A 9,943-nucleotide genomic window follows, 5' to 3' on the forward strand; every position below is an offset into this window, starting at 1 on the left:
TGAATTCTTTCTACAAAACACCTTTTTTGGCAGCTGGATAAGATGAGAAACAGTGAAAGGAAAGGTTGGCCACTTGACACTGTTGTGAAGCTTGTAGGTTCGTTTTCAGTTGTGATTATCATAGGCTCTGTGGCTCCCTGGGACTCTCTGGGAACCGCTGGAGCCATCTGACCTTGGACATGATAATACGGTGGGCCAGGAAGCATCTCTGGTGATTCTGCTGCTCACTAAATTGTAAGGACTGAGCTAAGTGCAACGCTTCTTGAATATGGCTGCATTTTTAAATCACTTGGGAAGATTTAAAAGTAATGACAAAATTAAATAAAAATATCTGGAGATAGAGCCTAAGCATGTATTTGTTTTGTTGTTGTTGTTGTTTATCTGAGACTTTCTGAATCTCTCTCAGCCAACCCCTCTCTGTTAAATACCTGATATGTGTCAGACATGGAATGATTGTTCTGCATGCCTATCATACCTTTATGACATAGGTATTCACCCTGCTTTGCAGATGAGGAAACTGAGGCACCAACATATTAAGTAACTTTCTCAAAGTCACTCATTGAGTAAGTAACCAAGATCTGAAGCCTGGCTTTTCGGCATCAGAGCCTGCTCTCTGACCCACTACTTGGCATCAATCTAGACACACAGCAGGTACCCAACACAAACTGGTTCTTTTCTTCCCTGCCAATACGTCAAAGTGCACTTCCCTTCCTACTTTCTTCCATGTTCTTTAGTGGAAAAACATTGAGCTGATGGATTTTCTTTGAAACTCTGCTTTGTAGGAGCTAAGTACTTTTCTTTTTTCCAAAAAAAGAGAGGTGAGAAATTCTTTTAAGAGGGGAAAAAAGGGAGCAGAAGGGAGAATATTATTTCATGAAAGACCTTAGGGTCGCTGGATTTCAAATGTAAGTGAAATTTAAAAAAAAACTCTGATAGTATTCTATTCATTATATACTGCCCTATAATCTTTTCCAGGTTTTTTTTTCCCTTTCTCCATTAAACTGTTTTTTTTTTTCTTTTCATGGGGGTATAACCATCATAATTTGCAGCTAAGAAATAACTTTACTGTGAGCAGAAAAATATTACTCTATTTGAAAATGGCATCTTTTTTTAGTAACATTTTTAACTAAGCAGTTGGCAGCAGTGATAGCATCACAGGGAACAGGTTGGCATTTCTATCCTTGTCCTGATGCAAACATATTTTACCTGCAGCTTACAGATGGCTGTTGGTACTCTGTCACTGAAGGTTTAGGACTGGGCTCAGTAGAATTAATCTGTGAGTCTGGAATAAGAGAACAGTATAAGAAAGAGGCAGAAAAATCCTAGAGAAAGATGAAATTTATTGAGTGGCTATCATGTGTCATATACTCTTCTAGGCATCTAATTTGATCCCCCTAAAACACGATGAGGAGTAACTGTTATTATTCCCATTGTAAAGAAAGTTAAAAAATTTCCCCAAGGTCATTCAGTAAGTGACAGAGGTGGAAGATAAACCCAAGGAGTTTGCTTTCAGAAACTGGACTCATTCTCTATATTATATAGGCTTCTGAAATACTGTTTTCTAGAAGACTCTGTGTTACTCTTAATCTTCTCTTTCATTTAATTAACAACAGTTTTTGCATGTGTATCTTGTGCTAGAGACTGCTGAAGTTGCTGGGAATTCAGGGGAAATTTATGAGAATACATAGCTTGAAGGAATTCATAACACTTTGTTTGATATACTGAAATTTGTCATCCTCTACCACACTGCAAATAAGCTGTAAGTTACAATTGATGCTGAATACACATTGTTTTCAATGAATAAATGTACAAATGAATACATGGAGCCAACTTGCTAGTGATGGGCACACGAACATATGCTGCTAATACATATGTCAATGTTTTCAGCCCGGACTATTATTTGTTCCCACAAATTTATTTCTCTCCTCTTTCTTAGTAAAGCAACCCCTGATATGTACCTAGTCTAGTGGAAACCAAGAATTTAATTACATTACCTACTCCTCTGTGTAATGAGGTATGGTCATGTAACAACTTTTAGTTAAATTAACAATAAATGTAGTTTTATGTGCAATTTCCAAGAATTGTCCTTGTAGAAAGGTAGCCTACTTTTCTTTGTCTTTCTCTCCGTACTGATTCCTGGAAGGCAGATATGATTGCCGGTGCTCAAGGGACCATCTTGGATTATGAAGTAACACATTAAGAACTGCAAAGCAGCAAACTGTAAGGATGCAGATCCTGATGCTCATGAAACTCTCTAATCTCCTTTATGTGAGATTACGTGAGAGAAGTAGATCCCCATTTTGTTCACGTCATGGTTATTTGTTTTTTCCTGTCATAAGCAGTTAGTCCTAAACTGAGTGATTCACTGTGAAGATACAAATATGCATAGCGTTGTAGGAAGACAGATTAGGGAGCATCTAACTTAAAAGATGGCTGGGGATTAGGAAGGATTCCCAGGAAGTTAAGGGTAGAAACTTGAAGAATGAGTAAGAGTTTACTAGCATCCAAAGTGATGAAATTCTTTCAGGAACCAAAATCATATTTCTATGATTCAGTAGTTATATCTCTCTAGGACACTTCCCAGTGGTGATTTTAGATGCATAATATCCATTAAAAATTCATCCATTAAATATTTATTGAGCACCCAATGAAGCAGACACAGATTCTGTGCTTAATAGAAGCTCACATTCCTTCACAAACTGGGACCAGTCTACCTCTGTAGTCTCAGGATCTGCTACTAAGCCGACCTGCACTTTACACGTATTTAATGTGTTAGGAGAGTGACTTTTAATTTTTTAATTTAATTTATTGATTTTTGGCTGCGTTGGGTCTTCGTTGCTGCACGCAGGCTTTCTCTAGTTGTGGTGAGCAGGGCTACTGTTCGTTGCAGTCAGTGGGCTTAGGCTTCAGTAGTTGTGGCGCATGGGCTTAGTTGTTCCGCGGCATGTGGGATCTTCCCCGACCAGGGATCGAACCCGTATCCCCTGCATTGGCAGGCGGATTCTTAACCACTGCGCCACCAGGGAAGTCCCAGGAGAGTGACTTTTAATATATCATGCTTGTTTTGCCTCTTTGCTGTAATATTATGCAGAAGTCTCTTTTCAAGTTGCAAGTTCTGTCAAAGCTTTTTGCATATGCCTCTTCCTCTTCTTCTTTCCTTCTCTTCTCTTCCCAGACAAGTCAGGTCAGACTGGGAAAGGTAGGTGTCTGTGGCATATCAAAGGTTGCTGTGTGGTCCAGAGCACTTTGTCAGAGTCCAGGCAGGTGGAGATGGGCAAACAAAATAAGCCAGGAGCATCTGGTTGTATGAGAAATTGAGGAGGTAGTAATGGTGATGGGGATTTCGAAAGAACACAGAAGCCTCTTTGAAGGGAAAACTTGAGAATCAAAATAGGTAATAACAGTAACAAATTACAACCCATTGAATGAAATATGAAATAGCATCTATACTTGTATAAAAATGAATGAATATATTGAAAGTTGTGTAAGAATTGGATTATGTACATAGTTTCCAAACAGTTCCCCATAAGATATGTATTGAATATTCATTGTAGTGGGAAAATGGAACACTTTTCAATGGAGAAGGCTGCTAGAAACTGTCTATACCAAGTGATCCAAGTGAACATGAACCAGCAATGGGACAAAGAGAATCTGGGCATCATGTGATGAGATGTAGTGAGAAGGAGACAGCACCACTTACAGCACACTCGCCACAGATGCACAGCCTGAACCTAATCATAAGAAATTATCAGATAAACTCAAATTGAGGGACATTCTCCAGAGTAACTGGATTGCAGTATTCAAAAGTAATAAGGCCATCAAAGGGCAAAGTAAAACAGAAGAATGGATTTAGGGTAAAGGAGAATAAAAAGACGTGAGGACTAAATTCTAGACTGATTCCTTTTGCTGTAAAGGTTACCTTTGACTCTACTAGCAAAACTTGAATGGAGTCTGAGGAGTAAATGGTACTGATGGATCAGTGTTAATTTTCTGATGTAGATGACTGTGCTGTGGTCGTGGAGAAGAATGTGCTTATTGTAGGAAATGCACACGAAGATGTTTGCAGGTGATGGGACGTCATTTCAACAACTTACACGTAGTTTTAAGGAAAAGAAAAACAAATCCACAAAGTGCACGTACAACTTTTCTGCAAGTTCAATACTGTTTTAAAATAAACTAAATGAATAAAAGGAAAAATAAAGTGGTCACAGGTCTCTCCCTGCTTCTTTTTTCACCCACCCTCATGCTGACCCTCTTCCTGCCTCAGTTCTCTTAACCGGAGAACAGCACCGTGGTTAAGAGCACAAGCTCTACATTCAGGCTGGTAAGAGTTTTAATCTAAGATCCACTGTTTATTTTCTTTTCTATGCGACTCTTAGCAAAGTATTTACCTCCTTGTGCACAGTAGCCTCCTCTGTGAAAGAGAAAACATAGTAGTGTTTGTCTTTTAGGGTTGTTGTGAGAATTAAATCAGCTACAGCGTGACGAGACACTCACACAGGGTCGGCACATAGCAAGCACTGAATACAGGTAACTCCCTTCGTTGACCTCTTAGGTCTTCATACATACATCAGTAACTCCAGCCACCTCACCGCTGTCTCACCATCCATGACCAGTAAGGCCCTCCTCAAAATTGCAACATCACTTAGCCTCCTCTCATGTGATTCCTTTCGTCTACCTCCAACTTTGAAATTTCAGAGTCCCTGGTAGAAGCAGTGCAGACCAGCCAGTTACCAGAGTGTCTTTTTTATCTCTGAACTCATTTGATCCTAACAACCTGCCTAGGATGTACCATGGTGTCCGGTTTACAGGAGAGAAAGCAGGTTCCAAGAAGTGGAAGACCTTGTCCAATTCACCCGGCAAACAGATGGCACTGCCTTCATGCAACACTCCTGCTTCAAGCCGTATATTCTTTCCACCATATCATGCAACCCTGTTCACCTGTGATTTCTAAACACTATACGTGTAGCATTGATGTTATTGCAGTATTCAACAGTGAGAGTGAGAGAGGAGTGGCTGAAAGAGAAATAGACGGGGGAGGTGAAAGTAGGCAAGGTTCTCTGAGGACACACATCTCTATATTCCTGTTGACAACAAGGGATCAGAATTTGAGCACTGCAGTTAATGGGAGATCCAGCTACCTCCAAGAACAGGATATGAAACATGAGATCGACACCCAATCTCGCTCTCTCTTAGAAAGCTGTGCGTGATGGTGAAGACATAGGGGCTTGACATCTTTATGGAAGGAGAGGTCCAGCGAGTCATCAGACGTGGTCCTCTGGGGACACAGAACACTAGTGCCTGAGGTGCCTGAGCAATTACTTTTGCAGAACTATCTAATTAGAGGCACAACTAGCTGAATCTTCCTCGTAGACTACATTTTAAGCAAATGGCTGGTGTCTGTAGAAGGACTTATGGCTTTGAAGTCATTGTGATCAACATCTGCAGATAATTTTCAAATAGCATTCTTTATGCTATGTAAATCAGACCCATGTTTTCAGGAAGTGTGAGACAACTTTTTAAAATATACAAATACTTCTTGATCTAAGATAATAATAGAAGACTTTTAACATTGTTTGAAAAGAATACTAAAGTTACACTATTGTTTTCAAAATATACAAGTAAATATGCACATTGCTCATTGCACACATGTCTTAATTGCATCTGTGGACATCTTAAAAATAGTATTAAAACAAAAAAAAATAGTATTGTATAGGGGGACTATTTATTTTAACTCAGACAATCTTTCGGTGCATGTTAATTAACAAATCAAAAGATGTTTCCATCCTCTTAATGGGCATGAAGAAAAGGAATATTTTACACATCTTTCCTGTAATTCCCTGGCTCTCTTGGGTGTTTGAAATCCACACGTTGCCAAGCCCTGCGACAGAAGAAAGAGACATACAAGCCTAGAGACTAGGAACTCTGTCAGTTTTTCATCATCATGTTCATAACCAGTGTAACAGGATGCTGACAGGAATTTCCCTGTTGGCTCCGAATATCAGGTGAAGCCTTAACCTGAAAGCACTGAATGACAAGTACCCCAAATTATAAAAAGGATCATTAAACCATCAGTGGAGGAAATTCCCTAAGAAATGAATTAACCTGGTTCTTTGCTACCAGCTCAATGCCAGACTCCAGGTTATAGGTAAGAAGAGCCCAGAGAACTACTGGCATGCATCAGGAATGCCTTCATATGTGTACTGTGTTCTGTGTTTCTAGATAAGTATATCCAATTGAGGCAAGAGAGGTGAGTTTAAAGAGAACAATTTCTGTTGGAGAGTGGAGTGGATGCCTGCACTGGGAACTAGAAACTCACCTGGAATATTGTGATTTATAATAAGAAATATATATATTTAGTCTTTGTCCTGTTTCTGACACTGAGCTTCTAAAACCCTTGGAATTTCCTAAGAGATGAGAACAATAAATGTCTTTTATTATGTTAATGAGATGGCTTCTGGGAACCCACCTAAGGATGGGGGCTCCTTGTCAAGAGAACCAACCAGGTGATTCGAAGGTTGGAACTTTTAGTCCTACCCCTGACCTCTGTGGAGGAAAGAGGGCTAGTGGTTGAGTCAATTGCCTATGACCAATGATTTAATAGATCACGTCTATGCGATGAGGCCTCCATAAAAACCCAAAAGGACAGGGTTCGGAGAGCTTCTGGGTTGGTGAGTACATGCAAATGTGGGGAGAGTGGTGCACCTAGAGAGGGCATGGATGCTCTGAGTCCTTTCCCTGTACCTTACCCTGTGCATCTCTTCCATCTGGCTGTTCCTGAATTATATCCTTTTATAATAAACCTGTAATCTAGTGGGTAAAATGTTTCTTTGAGTTCCGTTAACCAGCAAAGTAATTTAACCCAAGGAGAGAGTGGTTAGAACCTTTGATTTATAGCCAGGTGTAAACCAGGTATAAACCTTTGATTTATAGCCTGGGTCAAAAGTACAGGTAACAGCTTGGACTTGCTACCGGTATATCCAAGGATGGAGTCATGGGAACCTCCAATTTATAGCTGGTCAGTCAGAAGCACAGGTGATAACCTGGACTTATGATTGGCATCTGAAATGGGGAGGAGGCAGTCTTGTGGGTCTGAGTCCTCAAACTGTGTAACCTGATGCTGTTTCTGGGTAGTGTTGGAGTTGAGTTGAATTGTAGGGCACCCAATTGGTGTCCAGAAAATTGTCAGATGTGTGGGGAGAACCCCTCTCCCGTGTTGGAATTGGATCTCAGAATACTCCTATATCACTCATAAAAAATGAGAGCTGAGCTTCAAGAACTCGTGGGACCGTCCTGCACAGCTATTGAAGGAGAGGGAGTTGTGTGTACTTCCAGTGATTTGCAAGCGAAGAATGAGGCAAGTAAGCACCACAGAGGGGCCCCTAGCTGGAGTTGTCATGAAAAGATTCTCCTAAGAGGACCACTGGAGCAGAAACTGAAGGGCAGTTGCAAGAAGCCAACAGGAGAGGGCAGTACCGAGCTCAGGTGGTGATAAGAGCCTTAGAGGGAGGAGAGACTAACTTTGGGGCTTCTACCAGTACATTCAACAACCAAAAGAATGGCAGCCTCTAAGTAAAATCATCTCCCTGCCTTTTTCCCTCCCACCCATCCACTTTGTCCTGACCCAGGAGGAGCAAGAGAAATAAATTAAGCAGGAGAAGAGCAGAGAGAGAGAAGAAAAGGAAGACTGGAAGAACATTTCAGATTTGACCTACGCAAAGTTGACCTATAGAATTGTGGAAGAATGGCCATCATCAAAAAGTCTACAAATAATAAATGCTGGAGAAGGTGTGGGTCTACACTGTTGGGAGGAATGTAAATTGGTGCAACCACTATGGAGAACAGTATAGAGGCTCCTTAGAAAACTAAAAACAGAGTTACCGTATGATCCAGCAATCCCACCCCTGGGCATATATCCAGAAAAGACAAAAACTCTCATTCAAAAAGATACATGAACCTCAAGGTTCATAACTACATGCAATTGCCAAGGCATGGAAGCAACCTTAGTGTCCATCAACAGATGAATAGATAAAGAAGATGTGAGATAGATAGATAGATAGCTCTCTCTCGCACACAATGAATATTACTCAGCCATAAAAATAATGAAATAATGCCATTTGCAGCAACATGGACAGACCTAGAGATTATCATACTGAGTGAAGTAAGTCAGACAAAGACGAATATTATACCTATATGGACTCTAAAAATAATACAAATGAATTTATTTAAAAAACAGACATGGACTCACAGACATAAAATCCAGACTTGTGGTTACTGAAGCAGAGGGAGAGAAGGGATAAATTAAGGAAACAAACAAAAAAGGAATTATAGAGACTGAGATGGGTTGGGGGAGCAAAAATATTTTCAACTGGTGAAAAATTGAAGTGTTTATATTTTACTGAATTGTACATTTAAATATCTATGAATGAGACTGTGTTAATACCAAAAAGTGACAGGAAAAACAAGGGAACCTGCTTGATTCAGTATCCATGACTGAGTCATGAAGGTAGAGGAACATGCTGGAAAAACTGAAGTAAAGAAGAATAGAAGTGTTTAATTCTTGTACCCAGGCTCTATCATTTATTCCTTTAATTTAGTTATCTTGTATATTAGTTTGCTAGGACTGCCATAGCAAAATACCACAGACTGGGTGGCTTAAACAACAGGAATTTATTTGCTCACAGTTGTGGAGGCTAGAACTCCAAAATCAAGATTTGGTTTCTTCTGATGACTCTCTCTTTGACTTGCAGATGGCAAGTCCTCACATGGTCTTTCCTCTGTGCACACACATTCCTGGTGTCTCTTTCTATGTCCAAATATTCTCTTCTTATTTGATTTGACTTAATCACCTCTTTAAAGGCCCTATATCCAAATACAGTCACATTCTGAAATACTGGGAGTTAGGACTTCAACATATAAATTTTGCATGGACACAGTTCAGTCCTTAACATCCTATCATTAAGTGCTTTCTCTATACCATAGAGTTGTCTAAGTGCTTTCCTAATAATAGCAGTGTGCCTGGCACCTATGATGTTTTCACTAAAATTTAGTCAAGTGCTTTACATGCATTATGTCATTTCAATCCTACATTTTTAGGTAACTCAATCATCACCCCTGCCTATAGAGTAGAAAACAGACTCAGAGAAATTAAGTAAATTTCCCTAGATCTCACAGTTAACAAATACTTCAGCTGGAATTCTAAAAAAGATAGTCATATATAAGCCCAGCTCTCCTACGTTTCTGATCTCATTCACCATTGCATATCTATATAACTGCATGATAATCTCTCTCTGTACCTGGCTTTACAAATACCTCATTGATGAGAGAGTTCTAGTTAATTTCATATGTTTATAACTCTACTCTTCTTGTATTTGATAAGAAGATGTGTAAAAGTACTCGAGACTAAATTACAGATAGTCATATGTACATAAAATTACAAATGCATATAACTTTAAACATATGGTGATATACGTATATGCATATATTTACACATAAGAGTTAGCTGTTTGGTAAAATGACTATAAATTCTTTTCTCAGTGTGGAACTTGTTCTTTTTGGTGAATCTTACTGTTGCTTTTTCATTAAAGGAACTCAAGAACAACTGCAGTTATTACAAAAGAAGACTGTTTCTAACATTTATTGAGGGTTCTCAGTGTGTCAGGATCTTTGAACATTTATTTGGTTGCATACTCCCTGAAAGTCTTAGAGGATCAGCACCTTACAGATAAGAAAACTGAGTCCTGGAGAAGTTAAGTCACAAGTATCTGCATCAGGGAACTTTGATATTTGCAGAATCTCCCAGTAGGGAGAAGTAGGGAGGTTAAGGAAGCTGGTTCCTAACCAATGTTGACTGAAAGAAATGCACAACCGAGGAGATTGGTTCAAGATGGCAGAGTAGAAGGATGTGCGCTCACTCTCTCTCACTCTGAGAGAACCGGAATCC

This window comes from Balaenoptera borealis (genome assembly GCF_965194805.1).
Source record: "Balaenoptera borealis genome assembly, chromosome: 19".
Taxonomy (NCBI): domain Eukaryota; kingdom Metazoa; phylum Chordata; class Mammalia; order Artiodactyla; family Balaenopteridae; genus Balaenoptera; species Balaenoptera borealis.